This window comes from Apostichopus japonicus, chromosome 7, assembly GCF_037975245.1.
Source record: "Apostichopus japonicus isolate 1M-3 chromosome 7, ASM3797524v1, whole genome shotgun sequence".
Classification (NCBI taxonomy): domain Eukaryota; kingdom Metazoa; phylum Echinodermata; class Holothuroidea; order Aspidochirotida; family Stichopodidae; genus Apostichopus; species Apostichopus japonicus.
The window spans coordinates 11069007-11084522 of NC_092567.1; the positions used below are offsets into that span (position 1 = coordinate 11069007).

A 15516-nucleotide genomic window follows, 5' to 3' on the forward strand; every position below is an offset into this window, starting at 1 on the left:
AGCACTACAGTATGACAAACTGATAAATTAGAAGGGATCAAGTCATCTGAATATTTTGTTCCTTCATTTATGATGAATACACAAAACAAAGAAATGGACCTGGATATTAAACACATACACCTCTTTGTGTAGTTTTACACATTGGTATACAATACAATGTATGGCATGCAGTGTCTAACATATGGTGTATGTACTGTATGTTGAGGCCTTTATCTTCCCCTCTGGCCCTTAGGGAATTTGCTGGTCAAGCAAGATTCAAAACAATTGCTGTTCCTCCAGGATTTAGGCAGTAACAAAATCACTTTCTACCCAGAATCAAATCTAATTATAACTACAACCCAGCTTACCAGTCCTGCTATACACTAATTATACACTAATCATTACCATCAGCATATTGTAAACCATTCTGTGCAAGATACACATCATGTGACCCCAAAGATCGTCTCAAGAAAGATTAATCCACATTTACCTAATGAGGAGATAAAGACAAAGACAATAAGAATCATATCTGAACTAGATGTTTTAATGCAAACGATAAAATCCCTTGTTTTTGAGTTTGCCTTTTTTAATATTTACTCAACAGTTATTCCATTGCTCACAGATACACAAGCTTATGCTAAAATGACTCAATAATTGCAAGTTCATTCATTTTATTGCAAGGCGCTCTTATTTTAAAGTTGAATAATTTTTGGAAATTTATCCATAAAGAAAACAAAAGGCAAAACTTCGTAACATGTTTGCAATCCTATGGTTTAGACTAATTTGGTCAGCACACTTTCTAATTGGTACTTTTAACGTTGTTTGGTGCAGCAGGCCAATAAAGTTGTTCCCAAATTTCTAACTCTATTACTTTGAAGTCAAGCAAAGTTAGGCAATATTACTGGTCTAGATTGCTTTTTTTTTTCAAACTATCTGCATACCAGTGTGAAGCAAAGGCTGCTCTATTACATAAATGTTAGTGTTTTTGCTTTCACAACTTTCCCAGTAACTTAATTTCTAACTTTGCCAATATGCAGCAACATGATGCACCCCCCCCCCCCCCCACCCAAACACACTCTTATAACAGAAAAACTGAATTACACAATAACTTTAAGAACAGAAAAATAATACAAATGCATTAAAGATTTCAGATGACATAACATGCTGAATCCTAAAAGAACTTGTCATATTGTGTTGTATGATCTTCTGTGATAGAATCGTAAATTGTTGCTAGACATAGTGCAATACTCAATACCTATCATCATCCTTGACAACTATTTAATATGATGGGATAGGTGGACCTTGCCATAAATTACATAATATCCACTCAACCTGGAGATGTGACAACAGAAAGCCTTCATTAGCATTATATGCTCACACAGGAATGAAACTGTTACATTATGAAACAATGGATGTCTAATGACCATTAAAATTGGTCAGATTTGAAAGATTAGAGATGTCCTTGGCATCAGAATTTCATCCTCTTGAAAACTACAATTATGGTACAATTTGTAGAGATGATGCTACAATTAGGGAAGCACTGGACAAAAGAGGTCTCACAGAATCCCTAAGACACAACTTTTAGCAGTGTTCTAACTGGATTGTTCATATTTTAGGTCTTGTTTTGCAGTGATTGGGGGTTGGGGGGTCCTGGATGATAGACTTTTCGGTGAGGAAATTTCCCTTGAGGGATCATCTGATATGTCATGGAGTAAATATATCCAATTAAAAACTTGCATTCTCATGGAGGAGGGGGATGGGTGGAAGGGGTAAGAATCAGGTGGTGGACCATACAATCATTACCCTGATAATGTAAACTGTACGCATGTCTTCAAAGAGCTGTAATCCGGATATGAAACTGGTAATTCCCTAAACAGGCTGATCTCAGGACTGAATAATTCCAGTTTACCTGATGATGAGAAAAAACAAAATGCATTTGGTCATCAGTTATAATGTTATTATTTATGTAAATTGACATCACCCGGTCTGCAAGTAGCTTCATTCTACCATGTAACATTGTCAAACACAGAACACAGCTACTATAAACATACAGTATGGTATGCTACTGTAGTTTCAAAATAAATCACTCAGTTATAATTATAATAACAATGTAAAGAAACTAATGCAACTAGAATACAAATATATAGACTGTACAAGATGAGTTCAAGGTCTCATAATGCTTCCCACAGTGTATATACAGCTCACCTAATACCAAACTAATTGACATATAAAGAAACATTAATTTGAAACTGAGACAAGCATTGAATCTTCAATACAATCTTTAAGCAATACCACTAGCAATCCAGTCTGGTTTATATTCAATTGAGAAACACAAGTAATAACAATGTAACCCTGAAAACAGATGGAGCCTGAAGAAAACATGATGACTGTTTCGGTCACATAGTTTAGGAACCATTGGTTCACTGTACTGTCTAGAGGTTGATGAATTTGTAGGATTTCGGAAATGATGACATTGTACTATAATTGATTGAGTTAAAGTACATATTTTTCTATCTGCAGACTTTGACATATAGTTGTTATTTCATAACATGTTGTTCCGTGCAGTCCTGTTGTGAGAGGGGGAGGGTTGGGTGGAGGCTACAGTTGTACGTCAGCTAAGTGCCCAGTGAAATATGTGATAAAGAATGATATACTTTTAACTTTGGATAAACAAAGACTTAAAAAAAGTGGATCTGGTGACACAACTGTGCATGGAACTGTGCCTGGCTCTCTATGTTACTGATTTTGCGTACACCTTATTTGAATGATGCTTCTTTAGCCTCACAAGATGTGATTGTGAATCTTAGAACTGGTGTGCGACAGTTTATCAGGAGTTTGGCTAAAATTAACAAAGAAGTAGGAAAGGAGATACAAACCCAACCATAATCTTCAGCTGATATGATAGACATCTTTGAGATGAATAATAAAGGTGGAGTTGATTTGCATTCTACTGTCCAATTTTATATTTCAAATCATATTTCCAATATTTAAGCAAATGCTAAAAACAGTAATCTCTACTGTACTACAGTCAATAAATATCATAACAAACATAGCACATTAAATTTCAAGATTATATCCATAGTTGTGTGACATATGTGTGACCTACCTAAATTAATCAAGGTGTTCTTGTTTGATGGAGTGTTCATTACAAATACTTCTAACACAAAGCTCAGCAATACAGACTTAGTTGACTTCTTTAATGTTTCTACAGCATTATGGAATATCTAAAATGGTATTTCAAGTTTTTTTTATTTTAATCTGAAGAAAATAAATACCTACACAGAAGACATATTTGTAGGTAACCCAAGCTACTTTCATATAAACCAACAAGTTGTCTTCCAGTTTTACAATTCTGGGAGTGTCAGGAGTTCTAGAAGACTTTATTCATATGAGTCTAGAAGGCAATTTTTATTTCAGTTTGGCAAATGGTAAAATGTACCAGAGGGTGTTGAGGTAGCTATTGTGTCATACTGTAGCAAGGTCATTACAAACATACCAAGTACTGGATTAATCCAGCAAGAATCCGATCGTTTTAATGTCCTTACTACAGTAGGGCGTAATCCTGTCAGTTGTATTTTGAGAAGATGAGTTAAAACTTTATATACATTATTTTAGTGAGAGTGAATGGAGATAAAAGAGTATTCCTCGATCTGCGACGCTATCCATAAAATCTACCACACATCTTTGAAACGTTATCAATACTGTTCAACACTTACCATTAATGTGATTACCATCACATGGAGGAAATATCAGATGATGAACCATTCATTGTCCTTGTCAACACAGTATGAACGTGACTTCCATCAAAAACTGCTAACTACAGGTGGAATAGGTGATCCCCTAACAGCTCGCTTCATAATTAACCTAATGAAGAGAAAAGAAAGTGATGTGAATGAGATTTAAGTCCTAATTATAGGAGACATTGAGAATGTCAGTCAGAAATAGTCTCTGGCTAACTACCATGTATACATGAACAATCACAGAGAAAAAAATACAGAGGAAGGAAAGTACAGTTCAGTTTCCAATAACCAGGTATTAAGTGTAAAAACAATTAGCCAGTTAAGCATCAAACTTGAACCGGGTTGTCCGTTGTTTAGTGGAAGTGGCACATAAAGGTGTGGTGCAGTGATATAAATGAGCTCCCAAAGGAGAGTCCAACCTCACACGAACCCAACCATGCATGGTTTGGGCTTGACTGAGAAATTTGTGAGATTTCGCACCTCTCTTTCGTATTGAGGACAGAACGTCTTTTGAATTTCCACTCATTAGGAGATACTGTAATTGTATCTAATTTAGTGTGTCAGCTTTGGTGGATGTGTTTTCATATTATTATTTTTTATTTAATGGCACCAGGCCCTCGAGACTGCATTGGCTACCTTGACCTAGTTACACCATTCTCGGGGGGAAGGGGGGTCTCTTTCTAGATTTTAGATCACCAAAGGTTTATAAAGTACCCTGTTCAGCTGGTCAATAGCCATACAATATGGTCAGTTCTTTCTACAAATTTGGCAGATGAAGACACTTATAACCTCAAAATTTTGAGTTAAAAGTTTTGAGAGATGAAAAAGTCAAAATTTTGACTTTTGAGGTGAAAATCTTGAGATAAAAATTCCAAATATTGAGAAAGCAAATTCCAAATTTTGAAATTTGGGGACACTTATATATTTTCTTAAGCTACCGTACTTAGTCGCCGAAGTAAGATCAGTCTTGAGACCAATTAGATTTCTTAAATCCAACTGCAGTGACTGGCTCAGCAATGTTTAAAAATTAAACAAGCATAAGTGACAATTCTTTATTCACAGCTGTACATTCTCAGATTAGTAGGAAGTATTTCCAATTGTGTTTATAGTGTTTATAGTGGCTGGACTTACAAGGGTAATGCAAAGCTCTCCAAATCTTCAGTACAGTATTTTCACATAGTTTCTGGAATCTGCATTTTGAGCACATGAGGACATGTCAGTAATAGAAATACTTAATCTGATTTTACTCTGTGGAATATATAGCTGAGCCCTGGCCGGGTGCTGGGGGCTTCAGAAGAGCTCTGTAACATCTCTTCTACTTCATGTCCTCTTGTACTAAGTATGAAGCATGTAAATACATGTTAGAGAGAAAAATGTAATTTCTATGAAGTATAAATCTAAGCCCTGGTGGGGGTCCCTGGGGACTTTAGCTGAGGCATTTTCACTTTTCAGATATTTAATGTTCTCTGATAGTGATTTTGCAGACCAAGTGGAGCCTATGGGGGAAGGGGGGGGGGCCAAGTGCTCACCACCCTAATGCCAGTGCCTGTATATGTTTGAATATGTTTATGTTAAATGGTAGTTAGCTCTCAAATATGCAAGGAAGACATGTTATCACGACATGATATTGATAAAGAGTGGCAGGGAAATTTAAATTCCTTAACCATGCTTGCTAGCCATCAGTTTGGTGAATCAAGTCACAACAACCAGATTTACTTCATTCTTACCATTCCTATGGAACTCTGTGCATCAAGAAGTGCAGGATACTGGAAGAAGCTTGATAGGTTCATAGGTCCTGATCTCCTCTATCAAGTACAGTCTCTGTCTTCATAATTACTAGAGGGTTTCTTCCTACCGTTGAATTATTACATCATGGAGCCGTCAGACTGAGCCTCAGTGATTTCTAAATCAAAAGTGAAACACTAAACATGAAATCAAATTAGTTATTCAGATATTTTTAGACTTCAGAAACAAAAGTATACTCACTTACAAAGAAAACCCATGGTAGCAGTTCCACTTTGATCCAATCATTGATCATTTTATGTTAGTGATTAGTGTTTGGTTTCTGAAGCTTTTTGAAAGTTCTTAGGAACTTTTGCATTCAGATAGCAACGTGACACTACAGCAGTCTTTGTGAGCAATCAACTTTACATGTTAGTTGTAAAAGACCCCTACACCTTTAGTAAGTAAATTATGTAAAAGTGCATAATTGATTTGTGATATTGAAGCTAAAGATACGTCAATAGGAACTGAGCATTACCAGCACAAACCCTGGAAATTCTGGATATGTTCCAATAATGGGTTGTCTTTGACCAGCAAGGGAAGTCTAAAGCACTGCAGTATTATGGGTGACAAACTACAAAAATGTTTGTATATGATATGGGATATTGAATCTCAATCTCTGGAAAACCTTGCACTTCATTTGACCTTTACTCACTGGCAGGTTAGTACTTAAATCTACAATATACCAGGAGAGGAAACAACTCCAGAGTACTTTAAGAGTAGGTTTTTATGACTACATAGTTTGAATAAAGGCCGTGGCTATTCTTACGACTAGTCGTAACAATTATTTATAAACTATTCTTACGACATCGGCGAATTCATGCGAATTAAAAGTAAATAAAGCAACTGCGCATATAGTAGGGGTAACCCTAACCCTAACTCTAACACTCAATCCAACCCTTACCCTAAACCTAACCCTAACCGGAAATTATTGTTTCTCCTGGTCGTAAAAAAAGTACTCCTAGTCGTAAAAATAGCAACTGTGCATGCGCAAAAGGGTATTATTGTTACAACTAGTCGTAAGAATATTTAGCCACTTTGTTGAATAAAACCTTTCAGATACAGTAGTTGGATGATCTCGCAAATGTAGAACACTTCCTCAATAAACTAATGTGATCAGTATTCTGAGGGAGGAAACCCTCTCCTTCAACTTGTAACCAACTAACAGGCTAGCATCACCATATTTCAGCTAGTCCTACATTGTGCTGATCCTAGGACACGCTTTATGCTGGCATTGCGAACTTTTGAATGTTGTCATTAAAGCCATTGGACTAGGCCATCGTTAGGCTGCACTTTTCTTATATGACTAAAGAAGACCTAAGCCATAACTTCAACGTTATGATGTCCCTGTCCTTGTAGGTACATAGCCTAACAATATGAAAGGAAAACACGACATACATTTCTTCTTTGACAATTGCAATATACTTAGTCTGTTTCTTTCAGTATCACCATCTGGAATATATTGCAATATCTTCATATTAGTAAGCCAGTACTGTAGCTTCAGGGAATCACGTTAAACAAACAGAGAAGTACAAGTTGTACAACCATACAACCGTTCTTCAAACGCTGCTTTACACTGTGTCGTTGGTTTGTTTAGATATTGAAGATGAGACTTGTTCAAGTCGTTTCATTGGCCACGAGGGAAATACCCCTCTTTTTCAGATAAATGATCAATCTTCCAATTCAAATAATAGCAATCAGTGGCGTAGCTACGGGGGGCGTGGGGGCGACAGCCCCCCATGAAAGCTCGTCGCCCCCCAGTCGCCCCCCCCCACTGGGATTTTGGGTGTCGAAAAAAAATTACATGTGCGAAAAAAAATATATCATTGGTCTGAATGGTCTCGAATCTCCATGATGACCACTCATGAACGACCCTTCGACCGCGGACCGGCAGTAGGCTATAGTTGCTGAAAACCTGACGTGACATAGCTCATAGGCCGAGAAGTCTACAGTAGTCGCACTGTACTGAAAACGCATGTTAACGACCGTCGAATAATATAATTCTTGCTCTACAAGACTACAGAACACATAATGTTTACCAGTGGCGGCGGAACCGGGGGGGCTTGGGGGGGGGGGGGGCTCAGCCCCCCCCCCCCCAATGAAAAAGGTTGAGGGGGCAAATGCATGATAAGCCCCCCCCCCCCCAATATTTACCAAGGCTCCGAAACGTGCATCTGCCCATTTTTCAATGCATACTTGTCGATCTGTCCGATGCACACGTATACTATATATATAGGTGTAATATTTTAGTAATTGCTGGGGGACCCTCGGCCCGTCCCCTGGCTATAGACCACATTGTCACCCCAACCGCGTCTTCACGCCCCGTGAAAAGTGGAAGCAGTGAGTGTGAGTACCGGTAAGCGTAACACAACTTCGTCTTAGGCCAATGACTTGCCTCATTTCAGCCAGTTCTCCAACATCCCCTTACTTAGTGGCGGAGCGTCCATATATACAGTCAGGGGGCGGATGCCCCCCCCCCCCTGACGGACTCAAATGGACTGCTGGCGCCCTTTTCAGCTTTTCACTACTTTTTACTTATTCGCGATTATTGACTATTTTATTGCGCTCTCATATACCTATTGACATTTGTCATATTCTGTTGGTGTAATTTTTCGACAAAATGGCGACGACACCTTTTTATTCTCCGTTAATCTGCAAATTAGCAAGGCCCGGAAAGGGTCATTTCCTGCAATCTAGGGAGTATCTTTTCTCAAAAATTTTCTGTACGCTCCGCGCCAACTTGTGGTGGCGCTCCGCTTAGATAGTGTCGAAAGCGCCCCTACAGACCATTCTTGTCCCCCCCCCCGTCCAATACCCCTAGCTCCGCCACTGCCCTTACTACACTCAAAAACGTCTTTGCGAGTACACTACGAGGAATAGCTACTCTCTTAAAACACCATCGAACATACAAATTACAATGTTTTTACAGACTTTTAGGTGCAATCTGAGAAATTGCAGGCTTGAGACCCATATTTTAGGGCTAGGTATTCGCAGCATTAAACACTCGGGAAGTGCCGTTTCCGGCCATCTGGGGGTTTGAAAAAACCCAATATTTTCTTGTACGCTCCTCGCCAACCGATGGTGGCGCTCCGCTTAGATAGTCTCCACACATTAGCCCCCCCAATAATTTTTCCGTTCCGCCGCGCCTGATGTTTACTACTGAATCTGTGTGTTCGACTGTTCGGGCAAACTTTGCCTTTGTCACTCTTTTTTTTAAATATCCATAATCCCTAACATGCAAATAAATACTAATACAAACAGCCTATCATTATCTTGTAACCAGTGCGTATTAACTGATCAAACAAGCTAGTGAGCAATACTATACCCTTATAGAAAGGTGGTCTCCAGGTACTTGAATGCCAAAGAAGATGTTAATAGGTAAAAAATGCTGACATCATACACATGTTTCTCACATCATTGCTCGCGTCATTGCCTCAATACCCTGTTACATTTTCAATCTGGTTTTCACTTCTGGGACGTACCCTGATGCTCTTAAAACCACTAACAACCAAATTTTCAAGAAAGGAGGCAACACTATCATTGAGAACTACCCCCCCCCCCCCCGACGGACTCGAATGGACTGCTGGCGCCCTTTTCAGCTTTTTAAGCATGTTTTACTTCGCGATTATTGACTTTTTCATTTCACTCTCATCTACCTATTGACATTTGTCACATTTTGTTGGTGTAGTTTACTGACAAAATGCTCTAACGTACGGCGGTATTTAATTTATCGGCACTTAATTCTGTTGTACGAAACTCTTTCCAAGAACTGTACGGGGTTTTCGATCTATTTTTTTCGAAAACATGAGCACTCACAAAGATACCACGGGGATTGTGATGAAGCGCATGTACTTTCAACACCCATATAAACTTCCACTTGTCACAAATGTCGATGACACATATTTATTCTTCGTTTACCTCCAATTAGCAAGGCCCGGAAAGAGTCATTTCCGGCAATCTAGGGAAAATCTTTACTCAAAAAAAATCTGTACGCTCCGCGCCAACCTGTGGTGGCGCTCCGCTTAGATAGTGTCGAAACCCCCCCTATAGGCCATTCTCGCCCCCCCCCCCGACCAATACCCCTAGCTCCGCCACTGCCGGCCAATCAGTCTATCACCAAAATAATATTTTAGACGCAATCTAGTTCGGTCATTTCAGTATGTTACTTGGCTGAAAGCCCAGTCAATCTTTCTTTATTTTCCACACGCAATTTTCAGATTTGTCGAAAACTGTCAATGCCGGTGTCAAACTCACAAAAGATTTGTCATGATATTTCAAAGTAACTTACCAGATTGTTTTTTTTTTTTTCTATTTCACTAAACTCTTTGATGACCATATCATAACATGGGATCTCAAAATAAAGGATGTTGAGAAAACTTTAGAGCACCTAAGAAGGCCTGGGAAGTGTCATTTCCAACGATCTGGGAGGCCCTTTTAGCTAAAAATTTACGGTACGCTGCGCGCCAACTCATGGTGGCGCTCCGCTTAGATAGTAACAAAAAAATGGTCAAGCCCCCCAGAAAATGTTCAAGCCCCCCAGCGCCCCCCCCCCACTGAAAAAAATCCTGGCTACGCCACTGATAGCAATTTACAACAAAATGGCAAATTCCTTGTATCTAGGAGTGAGGTCTTCAACATTATGCTGCGAAATGTCAATTCATCATTTTGCACCTCGATAATTTTCTGGTAATTTTGCGTTCATAGAATCTTCTATAGCCGCTTGAAGTGTATACGTGTTATGGGTCGTAGCGTATAAGTCTTATGGAAAAGACAAAACAATACTTAGTTATTACACTGCAACTCACCAAATTACAATTTGGACGGCATCTTGACTATTCACAACAGATCTTCCGAAGTCCAAATATAAAAGGGGTCCGGCACTAAATATATAATAAAAACGCAATATGCAAATAATGAAAATATTTTGATGGTCTTGACCATTCCAGTAAAGCAAAGATAAGGGGCTGGTGTAAGTTCCAAAGAAAAACGCGTACTATCGCCTAGCGAAATCTATCGTGATAGTATTTCGTCACTACAAGTGTCACCAAGACAGCATGAAAATTAGACATGTTTGGCACTTTTCAGGATATTGTTTACTACGAGCTCACAAAGAAGTCAATATTTTATCATTTCTAAAGACTTTTGAAATGACGAGATGAAAGTATTTTGGTATTTCAACATTAATCAGAAAATTTCTAAATTATACACTTGGATAGAAGTCGGGGAGGGGTGGGAGGGGGGCAATGTTACATTCAGCTGAGAAGAAGGCCACTGCTACGAGTGTACACCCCTCCCCCCCCCCCTTACGACTTTACAAAAACATTGTTCATAGGTAAAACTGCATGGTGTATGGAGCCAATTTAAGACCTAATTGGTGGTCTAATTATGCCTCGGGGTGCACCAGTTAACATCAATTTTCAAAAAGAATTCAGGAGACGGGGCTACTGAGATTTGCCTTCAACAAGCCAACGACCACACCTCCGCCATTTTTAAATTCTCTAGCCTTTCCATAATAGTGTAGGACCTACCTAAGTCAGTTGGGATTTGCTCCCCCCCCCCTTGAAATCCTATATTAAAATGGGGGTTGAGAAGGGGTCCCATCTTCCTAGTCCTGCAAACCGATTTCAAGTAGTAGATAACCAATGCATCTGCCATTAAAATCAGTTACATGGCTACATGAAGGTAACATGCAATAATGTGTACCTCTTTGTCAGGCATTATTGTATATAGGAATAATATACTGGTTTGGCAACATGTCCACCCAACGGCTATTTACAGAATAACTGGACGCGAGCAAGACTGCATTTTCTGATTTTTTTTTATGCAATTATACAATAGTGATTTTAACATCGGTCAGTTCAGTTCTTAAACTTCACACTAGTATTTTTTAGCACAACCTTAATTTAAGTTTAGACAAAAATTATAATCTAACTACGCCCCAGAATTGTTTCAGTCGGAGGACTCCCACAACCCCGTACATGGAATTGCATTCAACGACTACTCCACAGCAACAACATCAAAACTTTCGGATCCACATATAGTCTGACCATAAATGTTCGTTCCCCTTCCTAAATTGATCGGGAGAATTTTGGAATGTGAACCCACGTTACTGGGTACTAAACCATACAGGAGAGTCGATCCGTTTTCAGGATTGGAGAGGCAAACTTACCGCTCATGCACTTAATCAGAAATATACACAAATTAGCCACAAGATGTACCTCCTCCTTTATGTTCTACACCCTTCCCCACATCTATGTAGACATGTGACAAATCACTTGATTGGCGTAGGAAGGGAGCAAAAAATGAATTGGTTGGGGAGGGGGTCGGGGGGCATCCCAATTAAGTAAACAATACACATTTTGTCATTATTGTGACCCACATGGAACACTGAAAAATTTCAAAATTTCCATATCAAAATTTTAATTATTTTATCCCGAAAGTTTTGAATATTTCTGGGAATTTCAACCCTTTTTCAAAATTGAAACCCTTTTCTTGAAAATCAAATTTGTCTTAAAATTGCAATCTGTAATATAACCGAAATTCTCAACATTAAACTACTTTTTCTAAAATTTAGAACCTCTTCGATTGATTTCGACCTCTTTAATTCCCTTCGTGTAAAATGTCGATTTCTTTTTGTTTTAAATTTAAACTATTGAAATGTTGACTTCTCAACTAAAAATATTAGCGTTTTATCTCAAACTTGTACGTTTCTCTCGAAATTGCCATTGCATTTCTCGAAATCAAGATTTCTTTCTTATGCAAATTTCAACTATTTTTTCTCAAAAAATAAACTTTTCTTGATGAGGATGGTAATAAGTAAAACGGGAGAAAAAGGGGGGGGGGGCTACATGAATTGACTATTACAATTATTGGTTAAATGTCGACATAGTATTTTGATTTGAGCAATTACGAGGTACGTGAAAGACAAAACATTGTTTGATTGCCTTAAACTCTCTTTGCTGGTGCAAAGATTTAGCTAAATAATCCAGCATTGACATGGAATGGAATTAATTACAAAGGTGGTTGGGTGGGGAGGGATGAAAAAAGTCGTGTAGTTACAGGTGCGTATCCAGGGGGGGGGGCGTTGGGGGCGCGCGTCCCCCGGGTAAGAAAAAGAGAAGAGAAAAAAAGAGAAGAAAAAAGGAAAAAGAGGGGAAAAAAGAGGAGGAGGAGAGGAAGGAAGGGAAAAGAAAAAGAAGAAAGAGAGAAAAAGGAGAAAAAGAGGGAGTAAAAGCAAAACGCGAAGACACCGGGAAGAGAAAGAAGAACAGTGACATCATTACAGCGCTGAAGGGTAGCCAGTGACGGATCAATGATTTCGTAAAAGTGTGACTCACCCTACCCCTCACACCGACAACTCCATTTTTTGACGTTTCCATTTTCCTCTCTCACTAATGATCTATATATATACTATATATGGTCTATCATAACGCGTGTGTAGAATTGTGCTATGAAACCAACTGTGGCTGGTCTCGAACTCGACCGTGTCGTCGGGGAACATGACGCATTTTGGGATGGGGGCGACCGCCCGCCCCCCCCCCCCATTCAGCATTTTTTTAAATGATATCGCTAAGTAATTTCAAAATAGAAAGTGCTTAGAGGCAACTAACAAGGCCTGGGAAGTGTCATTTCCAGCGATCTGGGAGACATTTTCGGCCAAAATTTGCTTGTACGCTTCGCGCCAACCTATGGTGGCGCTACGCTTAGATAATTTGCCTACAGGCTTCGCCTCTCCCTTGGCAAATTCCTCGCTACGCGCCTGTTCGAATTTGTAACGCAAACAGCAGATATAACATCATATTAGTGAGCATGAAAATGGCGTTCCAGGATGAAAAGCCTCAAAACTGTCCGACTTGCCTGAAAAAATAACCAAAAACGTGTTCTTGTCAATATCATATAAGCAAGTATCGGTTATTACATCGCATGCCATCATGTACCGTACGGTCCGTTAAAATTGCGCAGTATACCGCGGGATGCTAATGTAAACAACGACATGTCTCATGTAGATGTATAAAAAGCATGGAGGTCCAATTATGTCAAAACTCTCTTTTACATTAGTAATGGCGAATTAGGGCCTGCACCCCGCCGCGCAGTGGCGGAGCGTCCATATGGTCAGGGGGCGGATGCCCCCCCCCCCCCTGACGGACTCAAATGGACTGCTGGCGCCTTTTTCAGCTCTTTACCACTTTTTACTTATTCGTGATTTTTGACTTTTTTATTGCGCTCTCATCTACTTATTGACATTTGTCACATTTTGTTGGTGTAATTTGGCGATGACACCTTGTTCTTCGTTTATCTGCAAATTAGCCAGACCCGGAAAGGGTCATTTCCGGCGATCTAGGGAGTATCTTTACTCAAAATTTTCTGTACGCTACGCGCCAACCAGCGGTGGCGCTCCGCTTAGATAGTGTCGAAAGCGCCCCTTCAGACCATTCTTGCCACTCCTGACCAATACCCCTAGCTCCGCCACTGCCGCCGCGCCTCCTACGCCTATGTGTGTAGTGTTCGGTTTCGGAAATATCTGCTATTTTTTCATTTCCTTCAACCAAGTTTTATAATAGCCGTTATAACAGGTTTTAATATTTGTACATCAATAAATTAACTGTGTCTGAATTTTCGAAAATTTCTGACCAACATTCTACATCACACTTCCCTCTACTCGTGCAATTTTGACCGGTCTGTTAGGGGTTGAAGGAAGTTTTTTCTATATTGGTTGTCCATAGATGAAATTTTGTACAACATTATGGCTATGTTTTGAAGTGAGTTTATTCACGAGAAATGTGAATTTTCAAATTCTGAACAAATATGGGGCTTAAAACCTTGAAAAGTGGGGCTGACGGGTATTGTGGGCCGGGACGTAGAATCACCTACAAAGCAAAGACCCACAGGAGATGCGATCAGGTCGAACATGATGTGTGCCGGGTTGACAATCTTCTAAAAGGTTATGGATGGAAAAAAAAAAACTATTAGGAAATACTTGGTTCTCAGGCAAAAGGTGTACATCTGGTTGGTCATTTCAAGCCCGAGAAGTGCCGTTTCCGGTGATCTGGGGGGTTTCAAAACAAGAAATTTTCTTGTACGCTGCGCGCCAACCGATGGTGGCGCTCCGCTTAGATAGTAATTCGCGCCCCCCGGGTTTGAAAATCCTGGATACGCGCCTGAGTTACATTTATTCCGATAATTTCATGATGATTTAGTGAATATATGTAAAAACAAAAATGTAACTTGACACAGACACGTTTTGTCTGCACGATATGTCTGCAAGATGTGTAGGACGGAGCAAGGCTGTTCAATTTATGTTATTCCATGTAGGTTTTATTATTCATTAAACATGTACTCTTTAAATCATTTGAAACAGACGGTATTCAAACTTTTGTGTTTATTGCTTGTTTATGCATCCACTAGCAGATAATAGGGTGGGGGAATGTGTACATGAAATGCTATTTGCCCAAATTTTAACCGGTGGTGGGGGAGGGGGAGGGGGTGCACGGGAACTAACACCCTACCGCTTAGGTAGAAATGTCAATGATAGCTTGATCTAATTGATATAGGTTGTGTTGTATTATTTACTTCCTCGACCCCTTCCTTACTACATACCCAATCGACGTCAGTTTTCAAACTGTCTGTTTTCACCGGGTATGTATAACGTTACATCTCTCGTACATTTACTTCTATTGGCGCCAAAATGTATGTTACAAATTTCAAACATCACCCGCGAACAGTTGGAAAACACCTGTATATGCTATTGAATACCTGTTCACATCTAGTATCTATATCACTGACAACGAATGTTTTAGTGTTACATTAGTGGAGCTCCAGAGTACGTATTATATTCGTGGGAGACTGGGAGTTGTTTGTTACCATTGACTTGTTGGTTAATAAGATGGATTATTTAATGGAGAGGAACCACTGTTAATAGTTAAGACAGCGTTCATTGATAAGTGAGATAATTTGACGGTATGGTATAGAGGCATAGGCTAGAGGGGGAAAGCGGCCAGGCCAAACTTAGTTAGGC

General features: G+C 39.5%; 2 protein-coding genes and 1 long non-coding RNA gene across 9 annotated transcripts in view; 2 read left to right on the top strand and 1 right to left on the bottom strand.

The window, feature by feature from the left end:
- The window catches only part of LOC139970036 (NLR family CARD domain-containing protein 4-like), a 554750-nt gene that overhangs the window by 481286 nt on the left and 57948 nt on the right, over nucleotides 1-15516 (top strand). The window lies entirely within an intron of this gene.
- The window catches only part of LOC139970059 (uncharacterized), a 351315-nt gene that overhangs the window by 55841 nt on the left and 279958 nt on the right, over nucleotides 1-15516 (top strand). The gene's annotated exons all lie outside the window — the stretch shown is intronic.
- LOC139970094 (uncharacterized) overlaps nucleotides 1-15516 on the bottom strand; it is a 379126-nt gene that overhangs the window by 19654 nt on the left and 343956 nt on the right. For 2 of the 3 annotated variants that reach the window (XR_011793977.1, XR_011793985.1), the window contains exon 2: nucleotides 385-1888. The exons of the other annotated variant lie outside the window; for it this stretch is intronic. This is a non-coding gene — a long non-coding RNA (uncharacterized lncRNA). The remainder of the gene's footprint in view (nucleotides 1-384; nucleotides 1889-15516) is intronic. 3 annotated transcript variants of the gene reach the window in all.